At 38.3% G+C, this 20,249-nt stretch overlaps 1 protein-coding gene and 1 non-coding gene across 5 annotated transcripts in view; both read right to left on the bottom strand.

The window, feature by feature from the left end:
- CORIN (corin, serine peptidase) overlaps positions 1–20,249 on the bottom strand; it is a 275,685-nt gene that overhangs the window by 241,665 nt on the left and 13,771 nt on the right. The window lies entirely within an intron of this gene.
- On the bottom strand, positions 10,160–10,323 carry LOC120363853 (U1 spliceosomal RNA). Its single transcript, XR_005579280.1, has one exon. It is a non-coding gene; the product is annotated as a U1 spliceosomal RNA (small nuclear RNA).

The following is a 20,249-nucleotide window of genomic DNA, read 5'->3' on the forward strand; positions in this document are numbered from 1 at the left end:
TAGCTGCCAACAACCAGGAGTTCACCCCAGAGGAAACCAAGTGAGAATTATTTTCTAATTGGTTGGGCTATCTTTTGAGATAAATTTTACATCTTAAATATATAGAGCAGAGATCAGAAAACTATAGTCCATGGACCAAACTCAGCACATGGAGTATTTTTGTACATAAAGTTTTATTGGATACAGCTATGTTCATTTGTTTACATTCTGTCTATACTGCTTTCCTGCTACTACAACAACATTGAGTAGTTGCAACAGAGATCATATGGTACTCAAAGCCTAAAGTATTCGCTATCTTGTCCTTTATAGAAAAATTATGTGAGCCCCTGATGTAGTGTATCAGTATATATCTGCATGTTTTTAAACTTGTATGTTTAATATGATGATCAAACTAAAATATAAATTCTTTAAAGAAAATAATATTTTCATCTCTCCATCAGGGCTTTTAACAAAATATGATATAATTGTACAGGGGGTAAATTGGCAGACAAAACTATTTGTTGTTGTAGTACAAAGTAACTCCAGAAAAGGTTGAAAGATAAAAATAAGCTTTAAAGTAGAAAAAAATTATCAAGACTATATGTGGGCATAGTGGCTCATACCTATAACACCAGCAATTTGGGAGGCTGAGGCAGGAGCATTGCTTGAGCCCAGGAGTTCAAGATCAACCTGGACAATATAGTAGATATGTAGACCTTATCTCTACAAAAAGAAAAAAAATATAATGTTAGCCAGGCATGGTGGGGCTCTCCTGCAGTCCCAGCTACTTGGGAGGCAGAGATGGAAGACTGCTTAAACCCATGAGACTTGCTGAGAGCCAGGATCACATCACTGCACTCCAGTCTGGGAAACAGAGTGAGACCCCGAGTCCAATACATACATACATACATGCATACATACATACATACTATATTTGCTACATTAGGAGAAAGGAAAACACTAGTTTCAGAAACAGTCAAGCTGAAATAGTACTGCAACATGCATCATGCAACAAATACTCATAAGATTTTAGAGCTAGAAAGTCCAAATTTAGTCCTGCTTCTTTCAAAACACAGTCATAGCAGAAATCGTACCAATTCAGTGTATTTCTCACCATATATGCAAATATTGCCCTTTTCTCATCAGTGAATGCCCTGTATCTAGAACAGCACCTGAACACAGTCAGGAGCGAGTGGATAAACACTTAGTGAATAAATGAATGAATGAAATTTTCTAAATAAAAATTATTTTGTACAGAATTATGCAAATAACTACTTCTTACAAAGTCTATTTCTAAATCATCCAAAAATCCTTGAAGTAGAAAATGTATTTGGCAAGAAGTAAAAAAATAGATAGTGACCACAATTGCATGGTAATATGATGGGTGCACCTGTTGACTACTGCACAACTCCTTAAACCTTGGAATCAGATCAGATACCACCACTCCTCACTGCCTGCTCCACATGGGTTCTTTCATAGCACAGCTTTTGCATAGAAACCGCCAAGAACCCAGCTTTGTGGAGATAGGACAAGATCAAAAAGAATATAGCACAATCTAATGCTGAAACTGTGAGCTACCTCAAGCTAGCATTTCATTCAATGACCAGCAAATGTCAAGTATTGCTGCATTTGCATCAAAAATTAAAAATATCCAGTAAAGTCCCTTGAGTCACTGCAGCAACCTTCAGTACAACAGCAGTTTGGAGACCATAGTCCTAGTCCTTGCTTATTTATTTCTCCCCAAACCTAATTTAAAACCAAAACAAAACAAAACCTATTCCTTGACCATTCCAAGCTTTTGACAAACATACGCTGTCTTTAGCTCTGAAAGCAATAATATGCACTCAGAGAAATTGTCTACAAAGAGACTAACATCAGCTTGTTATTTCTTAAGGTACAGCATCAGACATGGAGATATGTTGATATTTTTACTTCAAATAAGATTTGTTTGAATTGCCATCAAAGATCAGGCAAACTTGAGGCAGCATTTAAACCATTTCTGATTAGCAGAATATTTTTGAAAAGGGAAGATTAATTCTATCTGTGTAATGTGACTTATATCACGGGTTTTATTAGATACCAAAATTATTCTTACCAAAATTAAATTCTAAAATGTTCTTAATTAAAATTAGAAAATTATGGACACTTAGTTAATACAAGATGGTTAGTCAGCACAGCCTGAACTTTAGATGCACAAACAATACTCACCAGAGGTTATCCTAATTTATATGCCAGTCTGGTGGATTTAGTTAAAATTCTATTTATTGCTTTGAAGTTTATATTACCAAGCCAAAATGCCAAACTGTTCACAAACCAAAATTAGAGTGTTCTTTTATTTTTTATGTATGTATGTATGTATGTATTTATTTATTTATTTTTGAGATGAAGTTTTGCTTTTGTTTCCTAGGCTGGAATGAGTGCAATGGCACGATCTTGGCTCAATGAAACCTCTGCCTCCCGGGTTCAAGTGATTTTCCTGCCTCAGCCTCCCCAGTAGCTGGGACTACAGGCATGTGCCACTATGCCTAGCTAATTCTGCATTTTTAAAAGAGTTGGGGTTTCCCCATGTTGGCCAGGCTGGTCTCAAACTCCCGACCTCAAGTGATCCACCCGCCTAAGCCTCCCAGAGTGCTGGGATTACAGGTATGAGCCACCATGCCTGGACAGAATGTTCATTTTAATAGATGGGATTGGATATAAAATTATGGCAGAATTCAATGACCATTTGTCTTATCACAAAATATTTGCTTACAATGTTTAAAAAAAACTTTTAAAAAATCATTCAAAATCAATACTACGTGTTGGTTTGAGACAAATTTAGTACCTCAATTCTTTAGGTAGGAAGACGATAAGCTGCAAATGTACTCTTCTATTTCAGCAAAGCAAGGACCAGCTTCAAGGATAATAAAGTCACTCCTACTGGTGTGTCCTAAACAAGACACAGAAGCTCCCTCTAAACACTGTGGGGACATTAAGCTATCACATATTAATATACTCATGAACCTAAAGAAACGCAGACACTGAGACTCTACTTGCTGCTAGATATCCAACTTGGAAGTTTGTCCTGCACAATCATTATTCCAAAATGAGATTGGTGTTCTTTTTTCAGTCTTAGAGATGGTTTTTCCAACACATGTCCACTCTCTGTCTATAGAGCAAAAGAAGTCAATTGTTACCCCCTCATTTAAGATGAAAAATGGCCAGTGCTAGATGCTTCTACTCTTTAAAAATTGTGAAAGTGACCTTTACATGAATTCAAAGTAGATTTGTTGAGTAACAGATTAATAATATAGATACTTCTCAAGCCACATCTGTCAATTTTCTACAGTAATAGCTCTCACTCACCCAATAAGTAAAATGCCTCCAAACTCATCCATCAGTGAATTATTCCAAACCCAAATATCTTTTGTTATGATGTTTGTTTTTAATATTCCAGGAGGCATAAAGAACAAGCATCTGGTTTCCAGTAAGTCTTTTCATCCCATTTTCTGGCATTTAATTGAAGCATACGAAGTTCAAATAACTCATGTACTCTCTCAAAATGAAATTACTCAGTTCACACCAGAACACATGGTTCTGCAAGCCAACCCTGCCCACATTTTTCCTTTGAAAATTAACAAAATAACAGCACCAGATAGTCCTCTCCCAAATTTCAGATTCACATATCCCAGAATATAGGTTCAATATTGAGACCAAATGCCAACAAAATATGTATCCTATCAAGAAGACTAGATAATAATAATCCAATATTCAGGCAGCATATCACATTAGCATTTCTGTTTTGAGGATGGTATTGCTTAGTTGATTTCTGAACTGTGAGAGAGAAGACTGGAATGTTTCAAAGGCAACTTGTACAATATTGTCTCTGCCACTGAAAATCTAGGTGACCTTGTAAAGTCATCTTCTCATCTTAACCGTATCACCGTATCTGTAAATAAGGCATAAAAAGGTCTTTCTCCAACCACAAACATTTTCAAAAGTAAAGTGAAAGTAATAAAGCAAAAGAAAAATGAAAAAAAAAGTTTCTTTCAAGTTCACAAAGCTCAAGAATCCTGATTTTTTTTAAACGCACAGCTCAGAGTTTACTCAATTTAGTTTCCCTAGAGGAAAGTTATTTATCTTTATTTAAATGAGGAGATATCTTCAGAGGCAATAGGAGAATTGTTTAGCCTTTTAGGTAAACCGTTTTCTTCAGAGCATGGTGGGAGGGTCATATTTCTGTAATAGTTACAGAAGATGATCTTGGGAAGAAACAGTAGGTTCTTTATTATCAAGACAAGATAGATAAATAGGATTCTGTGTCCTTTTTAGAGATTACTTTGCCCTCAATCTCAAACTTGCCAATACTATCATTTTATAAAAGACACAAACTTTAAAGTAATAAAGTTTCCTTTTAAGATAGATACAATATCAGAACTCTTTCTACATATATTAGAGAGTCTTAAAGGTCATTTTTCAGTCTGTATTTTTTAAAACAATAGAGATGACTCGGAGGGGGAAGAGAGTTGGGTTATCCATTCCTCGAAATTAAATATTTGAAATTTATTTATAAAAATATTTTAAATTTCATATCTTGATTATTTGTAACTATATTTCTAAGAAAGCTGTGTCAAAATCCAAAGAGTCTAACATTGAAAACAAAGCCAAATCTACATTTCATTTAGCGCTAAGGAGGCTCTCGAATCCATGCAAATCTTAGAAACTTAACTGACTCACTGATCCTGTAACAATGGAAATGTTGTGACTTTTAAAAATTGAAACAGATTGTCAAAGTGAATAGAGAATTAAAATACTGACTTTCAACAGCTGAAAATAATCAGGGAAAGCACACAAGACAAAATGGATTTTCTGCTCTACAACAATTCATTTCAGGCATTTCGATGTAAAGAAAAACATAAACAGATGTCGAAAACAATTAACCTACTAAACCTACCTGCTGAAAGGAATCCTGCAGTGAAAAAATACAAGTAATGATGTTATGCATTAGATGAAGCAGTAATTTCTTTCTGAATACCTAAAGCAAAAGATGAATTCCAAACTTAACATTTGTCATATGTTTTGCTATATTACCATGAATATTCTAGTTGAAAAATGAGAAATTCTATATTGAAGTTTCCATTACAAAACACATCTATGTGACATGTTAAAATCTCACTAAATTGGTTTACTCCACAAACGCTTATGTAACATCTATTCTGTGTTATAGTACTATAGAGATGGAGAAAACGTAGTCCCTGTCCTCAGGGAGTTAACAGCCTACCTCCAAGAAGATCTACAACTTCACAGGAGACTTCAATAGCCTGTGACTAGGACAGTAATGCAGACATCTAAAAATCACAACAACAAATTATCCATAGGTGCAGAGTGAACTTTTGCACCAGAACAACAATATTTCTTGAGCATTCATTCCAATGAGCCTCAAAGCGCATGTCTGTTGGTTGAAGGAGGAGGGTTGTGCCTTGTATTCAGAGCCCTTGTATCCAATTTTTCACTGATATGCTCTCTCACATATTGCCGGACATTTGGAATCCCTGGTCCACCACCTAATAAATGCCAAACATAGCACATATGTGTGTACACACACACACACACACACACACACACACACACACATCATGACCAACAAATAGTTCCAACTTTATTTCCAAATGTTCTTTAGAATACTACCTTCCCTAGTTGAGAACCACTTGGGCCATTCAGCAATCATTGATTGAGTAATATGGGGTGGTCAGCTTGGCTCTCTGGATACAAGGCACAGCCCTAAGGAAGCAAACTGTTTCCACTTCCTATAAGCATTAACTAACACTAGGTCTTTAGGTAAATACCAAGGCTTATGCCTTTTTACCACAGAGGTATGGTACATTTTTTAAAAAATAACCATTATGTCTCTTAAGTGTGTGTGACCATCACCCTACCTGGAACAAAAAGAACACAGAATTTTAATGTCAACATCAATTAAATAGCAATCAAAAAGAAATGATAGAATGTACGAAGTCCTTTAAAACCTCACATCTACTACTCTTGAACCAGGAGTCTTGAGACAGTATGGAGTGGTATTCAGGGGGAGCAATACACGTGGAGTGATTATTTCTTGGTCTGGCAGAGCATGAGGCTTTAAGCCTTGGTGGACCCATACCAAACATGGTCCATGTAGGATTTTAGACTTTGGACAATCTCTGCAGCCTAAGTAAGTTATCTCAAAAAAACAGGCCCAGTGTTTCAGCTGTGGCTGAGGTAGGATCAAGTTTTTAGCTTCTGGAGGTGAACAGGACGAAAGGTGCTTTCTGGAAACTACAAAACAGCTGAGATCCTTTGATTCTCAAGAAGTAGATGTGAGCTTCTAGTTTTGACTATTTGTGCCAATCTTAAGATAAGTATTGACTTGAAGAAAGGCTACCCCAAATCTCATTCCTCCTTATTTTATTTTAAGCTACATTCTGGGCTGTGGAAAGAAACAGTCCAGGGAAGGTCTCAATCCTTAAGATGCACAGAGTTTGCTCACAGGTTCTAGCCACGCTCTATCACGTGACTGTAAGTTCACTCTGGATTTGATAAATAATCTCTGACGCTGGTGCTAGATTTTATAGACCTAATTCATGGATTCAGCTGTAGATTTATCCTTCCGCAAGTGGCAGATTTCATTTGAAAACATTATCATCATGTATTCCTTCTTCTTGGGGTGAAGTAGGACCACAACTCAATAAAATTTTTTATTGCAAATGCAAAGACTAAAAAGGCAATTCAAAGGCCTGTGCATTAAACATCCTGTTTCTACAAACTGTTTATCTCAGGAGATCAAAAAATATCTGAAAATGTTTGAAAAACATAGTTCAGTCTTATTTTCAGAAAAAAAGAGTTGACTAAACTACTAAATTAGAGGAAGAGATAGGTTTCCTTAAGAGAAAGGTCGAGTTTTGAGTAGATTGGCTGAGCATATGAAAAGGAAAAAGTGGGACTCTGAAGGTCTATATGAATAGATACAGACGAGCAGAGAGTTGTAGCCAGGTCTAATATGCTTAAAGAGTTTGTTGGAAAGGAAGAGATGCATCTGAGAGTTACTAGGCAATAAAGTATGGCCAGAACCGAAAGAAATCAAACAAAGGAAGAAATACAAGATCTCAGAAAACAAACGAATTAACTGTTCTGAAAAAGTCAAGGACTGAGAAATTACTAAAAGGCAGTTTTTGAAAGGCTGTGGATAGACATTTGATTCTAAGAACAACTGAGAAATCATGCCTAAAAGACTGGACAACTGGCCAGGCACAGTGGCTCACACCTGTAATCCCAGCATTTTGAGAGGCCAAGGAGTGTGGATCATTTGAGCTCAGGAGTTCAAGACCTGCCTGGGCAACATGGCAAAACCCCATCTCTACCAAAAATGCAAAAATTAGCCAGGCGTGGTGGCACACTGTGGTTTCAGCTACTTAGGAGGCTGAGGTGGGAGGATCGCTGGAGCCCAGGAATGAAGTGAGCTGTGACCACACCACTGCACTCCAGCTTATGTGACAAAGCAAGATGCTGTCTCAAAAAATAAATAAATAAATAAATAAATAAGGTTGAGCAACGATACCAAGCAGCTATTGAAAATCTGGACATATTGGACAGGGTAAGATATGGAAAATCAATTCCAAATTTTCCATGATTTCTTAAGCATCAAGTTTCAGCCTGATGCAGATATTATAGGTGGGTACATAAGTATTGTATATATAATATAGTAGAAAATTTGTGGAATTAGGAAAAAGGGAAGACATAGCAAAAATGAAAAATATTTAAATGGGAGCTGGACAACCCATAATAGAGTACAAGCTTGGTTAGATGCGGATATGGTAGGAGAACACCTTTTGTGTGGGAATTAGCCAACTCAGGAGGATAATGGTAGACAAGATTTACTTGAACGTGAAAGCTTTTGGCAGCTCCAGAAACTACTGATCTCATATTTCTCACTATGGGAGACTTCACAGAGGAGGTCTAGAAGAGAAAGTTAGAAAAAGATCATGGCCAGAAAACAAAGAGAAACTAAAAGCAAATCCAGCAAAGATTACTGAAACTACAAAAAATATAGATGAAAAATGACTAAATTAAGAAGGAAGTTAAACTCTTGCAAACTCAACTGGGCCTTCCTAGAGGAAGAGGGGATAAACAGAGACAAAAAATAACCAGGGAAAGACAATCTGTCTACAATGAGTAACAAAGGTTAATGTGAGGAACCAACCATTCCTAGGTAAAAAAAAAAAAAAAAAAAAAAAAGCAGGAAACAGAAGCAGTGAGAGACACAGAGGGAATCACAGTCTCCCCCAAATGGGAAAGATAACAGGAGAGGATAAATGATCCCATTTGCCTTAACTGGATAAGGGTTTCACAAGATCCTGATTCGGAAGCAAAGATCAGAGCCATCCTGCATCTCATCTATGTACCTTGATGCCCTTGATTAAGCTTGTTCTCTGCCATTAATTCCCACCAGCCTTCTACCTCCAAATTCTAGTCTTCCTAGCACCTGCCTGCTTTCCTGCCCTTTGGATCTGTGAGACACCAAATAAGCCTAAGATAAATCCTCTTCTTTGGTTTAGCCAATTAATTCTAAGAGGCTTTCATAACTTATAATCATTAGAATGCTACCAAATACAGAATGCCTCCCAATACAGCTCATTCAGGAGGATCCTAATTGAAACTGCTATTACAATCCTGAAGCCAAATAAACAGCCCCATCTCCCAGGGTTTGGGGAATGTCCAGGGTATAAAAGTGCCTGACTCCGGAAAGTGTCAATTTCCTCCCCTCCTGACACATTCTTCTTTCCAATGGAGTCATCCATGATTTCAACTATTGCTCATGCCAGTTTAAACACATAGCTTCAGTCAAAAGAAAGAAAGAGGAATTTCTAGGAGCAAGGAAAGAAGAGGAAACTGAAAGCCAGAGCAGGAAGTGTAAAAGTTGAGGCTAAGATGTCCTGGAAATTAGGGTTAGAGGGAAATTAGGGTGAGAGGGGAACTTTTCTCTGACATCTAACTAGGAGCTTGGGTCTGGGGTTTGAATTCCAAGAAAGAGACCTGAGAAAAGGCCTAGGTTAAAAGCTGGAAAATCTGGGACTTTCACAATGCTACATTGTGAGTGAAAGGGAGGTTAGAAAGCTCCACTTAGCGTAAGGAAAGGACTAAAACAATGTGTCCCTGTAAAAGTGAAAACAATGATAAGCTCTTATGAGAAATGAAAAATTCCAAGCCTGTCTCATGAGCAGACTTGGGTACAAATTTACATTAAATAGCAGGTATAGAATTCCCAAGCTGTGACGTTAATATAAAAGTAGATCTCAGACCTGTAATCCACTAGGGTGCCTGTCAGAAGCGAACCAAAACCACTCTGCACTTCTATAACTGCCCCTTGCCCAAAAGATGAGCTCACAATAAAACATTTAAAACGCATGAGAAAGTGATCTGTCAAAATGTGCTAAGAGATAGAAATAGAATACGGACAAGTCAATAGTCTCTATTATTATGGAATACTCAAACTATCCAGGGAAAAATAGGGTCAATTGTTATGCAAATATTCATTTAATGACGATTGTGATTAATGCTGTAGATTGAGTCATAATTTTTATGAATTAAAAAGATGCTATAGAAAGTACAGTGTAGGCCGGGCGCGGTGGTTTATGCCTGTAATCCCAGCACTTTTGGAGGCCGAGGCGGCTGGATCACAAGGTCAAGAGATCGAGACCATTCTGGTCAACATGGTGAAACCCCATCTCTACGAAAAATACAAAAAAATTAGCTGGGCATGGTGGCACATGCCTGTAGTCCCAGCTACTCAGGAGGCTGAGGGAGGTTAAAGTGAGCCGCGATCGTGCCATTGCACCCCAGCCTGGGTAACAAGAGTGAAACTCTGTCTCAAAAAAATAAATAAATAAAAGTACAGTGTAAACAATTTATGATAATGTAAAAAAAGAACAAACTGACTTTAACCTTTCTATTAAAATATATTCAATTTAACTACAGCAGAGAGCAGTCTTAAGTTGAAAATACTTCAATGATGAGGAATATTAATAAATATTTACTATAGGGATGTATATATAAATTATTAGAATTATTTTTTCAGTCGTAATCAAATAATTTACCTTCCCTCCTTCTTTTCACTGATGGTTTTAAATATTTTTTTTCCGCGTTTTTATTTTTTGATACCACGAAAAGCCAGGGGAAAGCGCGAACGCAGTCCCCCACTACCACAAATTATGCAGTCGAGTTTCCCACATTTGGGGAAATCGCAGGGGTCAGCACATCCGGAGTGCAATGGATAAGCCTCGCCCTGGGAAAACCACCTTTGTGATCATGGTATCTCCCCTGCCAGGTAAGTATTTAAATATTTTAAATAATATGTTAATATATACTTATAATAAAAACTGTACTGAATGTTTAATATATATGATCGGAGTTCAAGGTATTAAGAATTAAACATTTTCTAAAATTATAAGAAGTTGATAAAAAGAAAAAGAAGGTTTTTGAGACTATAGGTCCCATTGTTCCATCCATCACATTTTTCAATTTTGTTTTGACATCAGTTCCACAGTTGGTATTCCCAAGCAAGAAAATATTTTTTAAATGCTAATACATCTGTCAATTGCGTCATTTCTTCCCAGTGCTAAAGTTATCTGTACTTTGAGACAAAACCAAACATACAAATGATAAATGTTTTAAACTATGTATGATATTATAGATGCACCTAATTTGCTTATGAAAAGACAAACCTCCAGATCCAAATTAAAACAGACTAATTTAAAAGAGTCTTCTATAAATGTTTAATACTTGCCTAGCTTTTATGTATTGACTTTTATCCTTTTCAAAAGAAACACAATTAAGAATTGTGGATGTGAATTAAGGGATTATAAATAATTCTATCTTCAACTGAAGAAGTTAGAGGGAAAATATTTCATTTTGTAAATGTAAGATTAAATTGTATATTAACAGTATGCTAAATCGTTCACTACTTTCAAAAAGAAAAAAATGTCCATGACTACAAATAAAATTTGTCTTAAACTTAAAAAAACCACACACACACAAGTAAAAAATCTCCTGAAATTATTAAATGAAATTTACTTACTTTTTTCCTTTTTAAAAAATTTAAAACACACGCGTTTACAGAAGAGTTGAAGGTACAATACAAAGAACTTTACTTCAGACCCATTTGAGACTAAGTTGCTAACCAGATGCCTCACTGCACCAGAATATATTAATGGATATTTCCTACAAACAAGGACATTCTCCTGCCTAAACACAACACAGCCATTAAAATGAGGAGATTACATTGATGCATTGCAACCACCTAATTTTGAGGCCCCATTGGTTTTTCCTTTAGTCTCAATAATACCCCTTCTGCCAAAAGGATCTAATTTAGAATCACAATTACATTTGGTTTTCATGTCTCTTTAGTTTTCTTAAGTCTTTCCTTGTCTTTTATGACTTTCACGCTTTTCTAAATTACAAGCCAATTACTTTGTATAACGTTCCTCAGTTGTGGTTTAGGATTAAATTCAGGCATCTTTGGGAGAAATAACACAAAAGTGATGTTGCATTGTTCTCATTGAATCCTATCAGCTTGTCCTTTTATTGATGACAGTCATATCCATCACATGATACTGTTGGTGTGAGTCAAGCCACCCATTGTTAACATTATTTTGTGGAGAGGTATTTTGAAACCATGTTAATATTCCATCCCTTCAAACTTTCCATTTCTTTTTTTTCTTTTCTTTCTTTATTATTTATTTATTTATTTTTTGAAATGGAGCCTTGCTCTGTCGCCAGGCTGGAGTGCAGTGGCACAATCTTGGCTCACTGCAACATCTGCCTCCCAGGTTCAATCAATTCTCCTGCCTCAACCTCCCGAGTAGCTGGGATTACAGGTGCGTGCCACCATGCCCAACTAATTTTTGTATTTTTAGTAGAGACAGGATTTCACCATGTTGGTCAGGATGGTGTGGCTCTTTTGACCTCATGATCCACGCTCCTTGACCTCCCAAAGTGCTGGGATTACAGGCGTGAGCCACCGCGCCAGGCCCCATTTCTCTTTTTATTTGCTTACATAAGCATGGGCTCTTGTTTTCCTATTTCATTCAATGGTTTATAATTTATTACTATCATCATTTACTTAGATCCTCAGTTTGCCCTCCATTTGACCAATGGGAGTTCATTAAAGCTGGCTGCTGTGCATCATCATTCTTTGAGCTTTTCCTTGCTTTTTGGAACAAGATGTTTTGGATTCGTCTGGTATTTGCCTTGTGTCACCCTTGGAGTCAGCCATTTCTCCAAAGATCCTCGTTCCTTTTTGTAGAAAATGACATTTAAAAAACAAGATCTGAGGGCCCCTGGGTATGCATAGGATGTGCTCATTTTTCCTGGGGTGTTGCTGCTCCTGGTTTCTCTCAGTAGAAACAGCTATATGAAAAAATATATTTATATGGTGTGAGCATTCACATATGTACACATACACATAGGCCTCTGTGTTTATTTCTGTATCTATCTTTACTCATTGAAAGCCAAACATTTGTACCCACATCTCCAATTTCAATCTCACATCACAAAGGTCCAGATCTACTATACTATGTTTTTAACTCCTTTTCCAACAGGCAGAAAGCTGGCTTACTGTTAATGCATTTAATTGCCTGATCAGTCCCCCAGTCTGTAATTTCCCATGTCCCAGCCCCAGATGCCATGTGGGCGCCATGCTCACCCTGTTCTAGATGCAATGCTCATTCTGCCCTGGCTTTCCCATGCATAGACACCTTTCTCCTCCTACTCAGACCCTGATCCCCGACTGAGGTTGTCCTCCACACACACCATCCTTACCCTGCTTGGGCACCAACATGCTCTGCCAGCCACCTGTCCTTGCTGATGTGGCTGGCATGCTGCTGTCCCTCCTCATACCCCAGAACCTACGTAACTCTGTCCACTGAGCAAATTCAGGACCGAGTTGTTCGCCAAGGGGCAAGAAATAGGAAAATCCAAAGTTTTGAAATCTGTGGAAAACAATCAGTGCTATTCCTACTTTTTTTTTCTTAACTCCTTTTTTCTCCTAAAGCATATATAAAAGAGGAATAAAAATACAAGATCACTTTTAGGAGTGGCTGACATGAAATGATTTGAGAATATTGTTAATTAGGATGTATATCTCTTATCCAAAGACTATTTTTGTTCCTCTTATTTACATTCAGTTAATAGAGGTAACGCTAAACAACAACAGAAAAAAAATATACACACAGAGTGCTACCAGGAGGCCAGTCAAACAGGTAATCTGAATTTGTCATAAAACAGCTCAGGCCACTGACCAAGGCACACACAGGTGAGATCTTCCAGGTCCACTGTTGGGGCCACTTCACTTTCTCACCAGGATGCCTTAGGAAAGACCTTTTTTCTTTTCTTTCTTTCTTCTCCTTTCTTTTCTTTCTTTTCCTTCCTTCCTTCCTTTCTTTCCTTTCCTTTCTGTCTTTCTCTCTTGAGACAGAGTCTCAGCATGTTGCCTAGACTGGTCTTGAACTCCTGGCCTCAAGCAACTCTACCCCTTCAGCCTCCCAAACTGCTGGGATTACAGGCATGAGCCACCATGCCCCAGGTTCATCTCTGTTTTAGTTTCAACCAGGATGGGAAACTCAATTCTATTGTTATGATTCTATTGCTATGCAGAAGGAGGCAGAATAAAAATCATCACAGGCCAGATTAGAGCTGTATAGCCACATCTAGATTCTGAATTTAAAAAACCAGGCCAATGAGAAAGAGAAAGCTATACTCTAAAGTTTGTCCTAACCTCTTTAGGGAATGAAACTGGACACAGCCAGACAGTCCTTCAGTCATTTCAGGCTTGAAAGATCCCTTCCCACTCTGCATTGTTTACCCAAAGTTGGCAACTGCATGTGAGAGCTTTGAAGGGCCTCCCTAGGGCTATTTTTAACCTGGTATTTTCTGCTTACAGACTTTCCACCAGGGCAGCCCCAGGTCTGGGGAGTCACTTCAGCTGGGAAATGTGAGCACACAGCTGGCCTGTGGCAAATGAGGTATTTTTAACTAAGACTTGAGAAGCTCAGAATTGTCATCTGTTTCAGACCTCAGGGTGCAAGACAGAAAACAGAGCCAAGCAAGAGAGGCTGTGCGGGCTCTCCAGTTCCTTAGCAACCAATTGCTGGGCTTGTTGCTAGAGGAGGGCTCTGTGAGTGTTCTGATCAGCGATGGAAAGCCAGCCTCAGAGTCTTTCCTGGCAATTATGTGGTCCCCTCCCCATAGAAGTGAGGCCTGGGAGTCCCTCTTGTAGGTAAGGTATTCTGCTGAGCTCTACCTGTTGCTGATTAGCATCACCTGGGACTTGTTAGACACGTGAATTCTTGGGTCTCAACCCAGACCTGTTAAATTACAAACTGACAATGGGACCCAGTGATCTGTGTTGGATCAGACCCTCTAGGTAATTCTCATGCACACTAAAGTTCCAGAATCACTGGCCTAATCACACATTCACTGACATTCATAGATGAAGATGTAAGAAGATAGAAGAGTAACACTTGAATCCCACCAAGCCCATATTGCAGTAATTCTTTTAAATGAATAGACTTTATTGTTATAATATTTTACATTCACCAAAAAAAAAAAAGTGAGCAGACAGTAAAGAGTGCCAGTAAGAGAGGGGGTGCCCACGATGGCTGAATAAGAGGCAGCTCCGGAACACAGCTCCCAGAGAGAGAGACACAGAAGCCGAGTGGTCTTCACAATTCCAAATGAGGTACCAGGTTCATTTTGTGGGTCTGGTTGGACAGTGGGTATAAACCAAATAGGGCAAGTTGAGGCAAGGTGGTGCATTGCCCCACCCAGGTAGTGCATGCAGTGGACCGGAGGACCAGGAGATCTCCCACTCTGGGACTTCGGTTCAGATACAGCACTCCACCTAAGCCCTCCACAACCCACAGAACAGATCTTCACTGGGCTGAAAAGCCTTAGTGAGCTGCCTGAACAGGGCACAACAGCAACTTCAGAGGGCACCAGGGCTGTCAGCATAGATCTAGTCGGAAGCACTGGCTGACACCGAGAAAGTCAAAAAGCCAGTATGATGGAGCTACCTACCCACCAGTAAGAAGGGGAACTGAAAGCAGGGAAACAGGCCATATGGCAGGATGGGTCTCCCCTACAAAGCCTAGCAGGCTAAAACACTCCCACTTCAGAGTTTCACACCCAGAAAGGGCAGCCATCATTGCAGAAGCCAGCCTAATTTTTCTGAGTAAACATAAGACACAGGAAAAATACCCAGCAGCTCCACTGAGTCCGTGGCAACCTCTGCAGACAGACAAAGGAAAGGCCACCTCCCCAAGCAGCTACCTGAGATAAAAGCTATACAAATCCAACAAGATGGGAAGAAACCAGTGCAAGAAGGATGAAAATATCAAAAGCCAAAACACCTCTCTCCCACCACAACATCACAGCTCCTCACCAGCAAGAGAACAAAGCAGAATGGAGAATGAATTTGATGAACTCGCAGAAGCAGGCTTTAGAAGGTGGGTAAAAACAAACTTCTCAGAGTTAAAGAAACATGTTCTAACCTAATGCAAAGAATCTAAAAACTTTGACATAAGGTTAGACAAAATGCTAACTAGAATAACTAGCTTAGAGAAGAATATAAATGACTTGATGGAGCTGAAAAACACAGCACAAGAACTTCATGAAGCATGCACAAGTTTTAATAGCCGAATAGATCAAGCAGAAGAAAGGATATCAGAGACTGAAGATGAACTCAATAAAATAAAATGAGAAGGCAAGAAAAAAAAAAAAGAGTGAAAAGAAATGAGCAAAGCCTCCAAGAAATATGGGATTATGTGAAAAGACTTAATCTACGCTTGATTGGTATACTGGAAGATGATGGGGAGAATGAATCCAAGCTGGAAAACACTCTTCAGGATATTACCCAGGAAAACTCCCCCAACCTAGCAAGGCAGGCCAACATTCAAATCCAGAAAATACAGAGAACACCACCACAATACTCCTCTAGAAGAGCAACCCCAAGGCACATAATGATTAGATTCATCAGGGTTGAAACAAAGGAAAAAATGCTAAGGGCAGCCAGAGAGACAGGCCAGGTTACCCACAAAGGGAAGCCCATCAGACTTACAGCATATCTCTTGGCAGAAACCCTATAGGCCAGAAGAGAGTGGGGGCCAATATTCAACATCCTTAAAGAAAAGATCTTTCAACCCAGAATTTCATATCCAGCCAAGCTAAACTTCATAAGTCAAGGAGAAATAAAATCTTTTACAGGCAAGCAATTACTGAGAGACTTTGTCACTACCAGACCTGCCCTACAAGTGCTCCTGAAGGAAGCACTAAACGCAGAAAGGAAAAACCAGTTCCACCCACTGCAAAAAAGAACCAAATGGTAAAGACCAACAATGCAATGAAGAAATTACACCAACCAAAGGGCAAAACAAGCAACCAGTAACAAAATGGCAGGATCGAATTCACACATAGCAATATTAACATTAAATGTAAACAGACTAAATGCGCCAATAAAAAGACACAAACTGGCAAATTGGATAAAAAGACAAGAACCATAGGTGTGCTATATTCAGGAGACCCATCTCCCAAACAAAGACACACAAAACTCAAAATAAAGGGAAGGAAGAAGATTTACCAAGCAAATGGAGAGCAAAAAAAAGCAGGAGTGGCAATCCTAGTCTCTGATAAAACGGATTTTAAACCAAAAAAAAAAATCAAAAGAGACAAAGAAGGGCATTACATGATGGTAAAAGGATCAATACAACAAGAAGAGCTAACTATTCTAAATGTATATACACCTAATACAGGAGCACCAAGATACATAAAGCAAGTCCTTAACAATCTATGAAGAGACTTAGACTCCTGCACAATAATCGTGGGAGACTTTAACACTCCACTGCCAATGTTAGACAGATCAATGAGACAGAAAATCAACAAGGAAATCCAGGACTTGAACACAGATCTGGACCAAGCAAACTTAATAGACATTTACAGAACTCTCAACTGCAAATCCACAGAATATACATTCTTCTCAGCACCACATCACACTTACTCTAAAATCAACCACATTATTGGAAGTAAATCACTCCTAAGCAAATGCAAAAGAATGTCAATCATAACAGTCTTTCCGACCACAGTGCAATCAAATTACAACTCAGCATCAAGAAACTAACTCAGAACTGCACAACTTCATGGAAACTGAAAACTGGCTCCTGAATATCAACGGGATAACCAATGAAACGAAGGCAGAAAAAAAGATGTTCGTTGAAACCAACAAGAATAAAGACATAATGTACCAGAATCTCTGGGACACATTTAAAGCAGTGTCTAGAAGCAAATTCATAGCAATAAATGCCCACATGAAGAGCAAGAAAAGATGTAAAATTGACACCCTATCATCAAAATTGAAAGAGTTAGAGGAGCAAGATCAAAAAAACTCAAAAGCTAGCAGAAGACAAGAAATAACTAAGATCAGAGCAGAACTCAAGGAGATAGAGACACAAAAAAAACCCTTCAAAAAGTCAACAAATCCAGGAGCTGGTTTTTTGAAAAGATCAACAAAATAGACAGACCACTAGCCAGACTAATAAAAGAAAAGAGAGAAGAATCAAATAGATGCAACAAAAAAATCATAAAGGGGACATCACCACTGATTCCACAGAAATACAGACTACCATCAGAGATTACTACAAACAATTCTATGCACACAAACCAGTAAACCTGGAAAAAATGGATAAATTCCTGGACACATGCACCCTCCCAAAACTAAACCAGGAAGAAGCTGAAACCCTGAATAGACCAATAACAACGGCTGAAGTTGAGGCAGCAATTAATAGCCTACCAACCAAAAAAAAGTCGAGGTCCAGATGGATTTACAGCTGAATTCTACCAGACATACAAAAAGAAGCTGGTACCATTCCTTCTGACTCTGTTCTAAACAATACAAAATGAGAGAATCCTCCCCAACTCATTTTATGAGACCAACATCATCCTCATACCAAAACCTGGCAGAGACTCAACAAAAAAAGAAAACTTCAGGCCAATCTCCATGATGAACATAGATGCAAAAATCTTCAATAAAATACTGGCAAACCGAATGCAACAGCAAACCAAAAAGCTTATCCATCATGATCAAGTAGGCTTCATCCTGGGGATGCAAGGCTGGTTCACAGGTCTATAAACATAATCCACCACATACACAGAACCAAAGACAAAAACCACATGATTATCTCAACAGATGCAGAGAAGGCCTTCCACAAAATTCAACAGCCTTTATGCTAAAAACTCTCAATAAACTAGGTATCAATGGAACGTATCTCAAAATAATAAAAGCTATTTATGACAAACCCACAGCCAATAACATACTGAACAGGCAAAAATTGGAAGCATTCCCCTTGAAATCTGTCACTAGACAAGGATGCCCTCTCTCACCATTCCTATTCAACATAGTATTGGAAGTTCTAGCCAGAGCAATCAGGCAAGAAAAAGAAATAAAGCGTATTCAATTAGGAAAGGAGGAAGTCGAATTGTCTCTATTTGCAGACAACATGACTATATATTTAGAAGACCCCATTGTCTCAGTCCAAAATCTCCTGAAACTGATAAGCAACTTCAGCAAAGTCTCAGGATATAAAATCAATGTGCAGAAATCACAAGCATTCCTATACACCAGTAGCAGACTAACAGAGAGCCAAATCAAAAGCAAACTCACATTCACAATTGCTACAAAGAGAATAAAATACCTAGGAATACAACTAACCAAGGATGTAAAGGACCTCTTCAAGGAGAACTACAAACTACTGCTCAAAGAAATAAGAGAGAATACAAACAGATGGAAAACATTCCATGCTCATTGTTGGGAAGAATCGATATCATGAAAATGGCCATACTGCCCAGAGTAATTTATAGATTAGATGCTATTCCCATTAAGCTGCCAATGACCTTCTTCACAGAACTGGAAAAAAAACACTTCAAACTTCATATGGAACCAAAGGAGAGCCCACATAGCCAAAACAATCCAAAGCAAAAAGAACAAAGCTGGAGGCATCACACTGCCTGACTTCAAACTACACTACAAGGCCACAGTAATCAAAACAGCATGGTACTGGTACCAAAACAGAGACATAGACCAATGGAACAGAACAAGGGCCTCAGAAGCAACACCACACATCTACAATCATCTGATCTTTGACAAACCTGACAAAAACAAGCAATGGGGAAAGGATTCCCTGTTTAATAAATGGTGTTGGGAAAATTGTCTAGCAATGTGCAGAAAGCAGAAACCTTCCTGACACCTTACACTAAAATTAACTCCAGATGGATTAAAGATCTAAACATAAGACCTAACACCATCAAAACCCTAGAAGAAAACCTAGGCAAATCCATTGAGGACATAGGCATAGGCAAGGACTTCATGACTAAAACACCAAAAGCATTAGTAACAGAACCCAAAATAGACAAATGAGACCTAATTAAACTCCAGAGCTTCCATACAGCAAAAGAAACAATCATTAGAGTGAATCGGCAACCAAGAGAATGGGAAAAAAATTTTGCAATCTACCCTTCTGGCAAGGGACTAATATCCAGAAACTACAAAGAACTAAAACAGATTTGCAAGAAAAAAACCAAACCCATTCAAAAGTGGACAAAGGACATGAACAGACACTTTTCAAAAGAAGACATATATGAGGCCAACAAATACATGAAAAATACTCATCATCACTGGTCATTAGAGAAAAGCAAATCAAAACTACATTGAGATACCATCTCATGCCAGTTAGAATGGTGATCATTAAAAAATCTGGAGACAACAGATGCTAGAGAGGATGTGGAGAAATAGGAACACTTTTACACCGTTGGTGGGAGTATAAATTAGTTCAACCATTGTGGAAGAGAATGTGGTGACTCCTCAAGGACCTAGAAATAGGAATATTATTCAACCCAGCAATCCCATTACTGGGTATATATCCAAAGGATTATAAATCATTCTGTTATAAAGATACATGTACATGTATGTTCATTACAGCACTGTTTACAATAATAAACAAAGATTTGGAATCAACCCCAATGCCCATCAACGATAGACTGTATAAAGAAAATGTGGCACATATACACCATGGAATACTATGCAGCCATAAAAAACAATGAGTTCATGTCCTTCATTGGGACATGGATGAATCTGGAAATCATCATTCTCAGCAAACTAACGCAAGAACAGAAAACCAAACACCGCATGTTCTCACTCATAGGTGGATGTTGAACAG

This window comes from Saimiri boliviensis, chromosome 3, assembly GCF_048565385.1.
Source record: "Saimiri boliviensis isolate mSaiBol1 chromosome 3, mSaiBol1.pri, whole genome shotgun sequence".
In the NCBI taxonomy this organism is placed as follows: Eukaryota; Metazoa; Chordata; class Mammalia; order Primates; family Cebidae; genus Saimiri; species Saimiri boliviensis.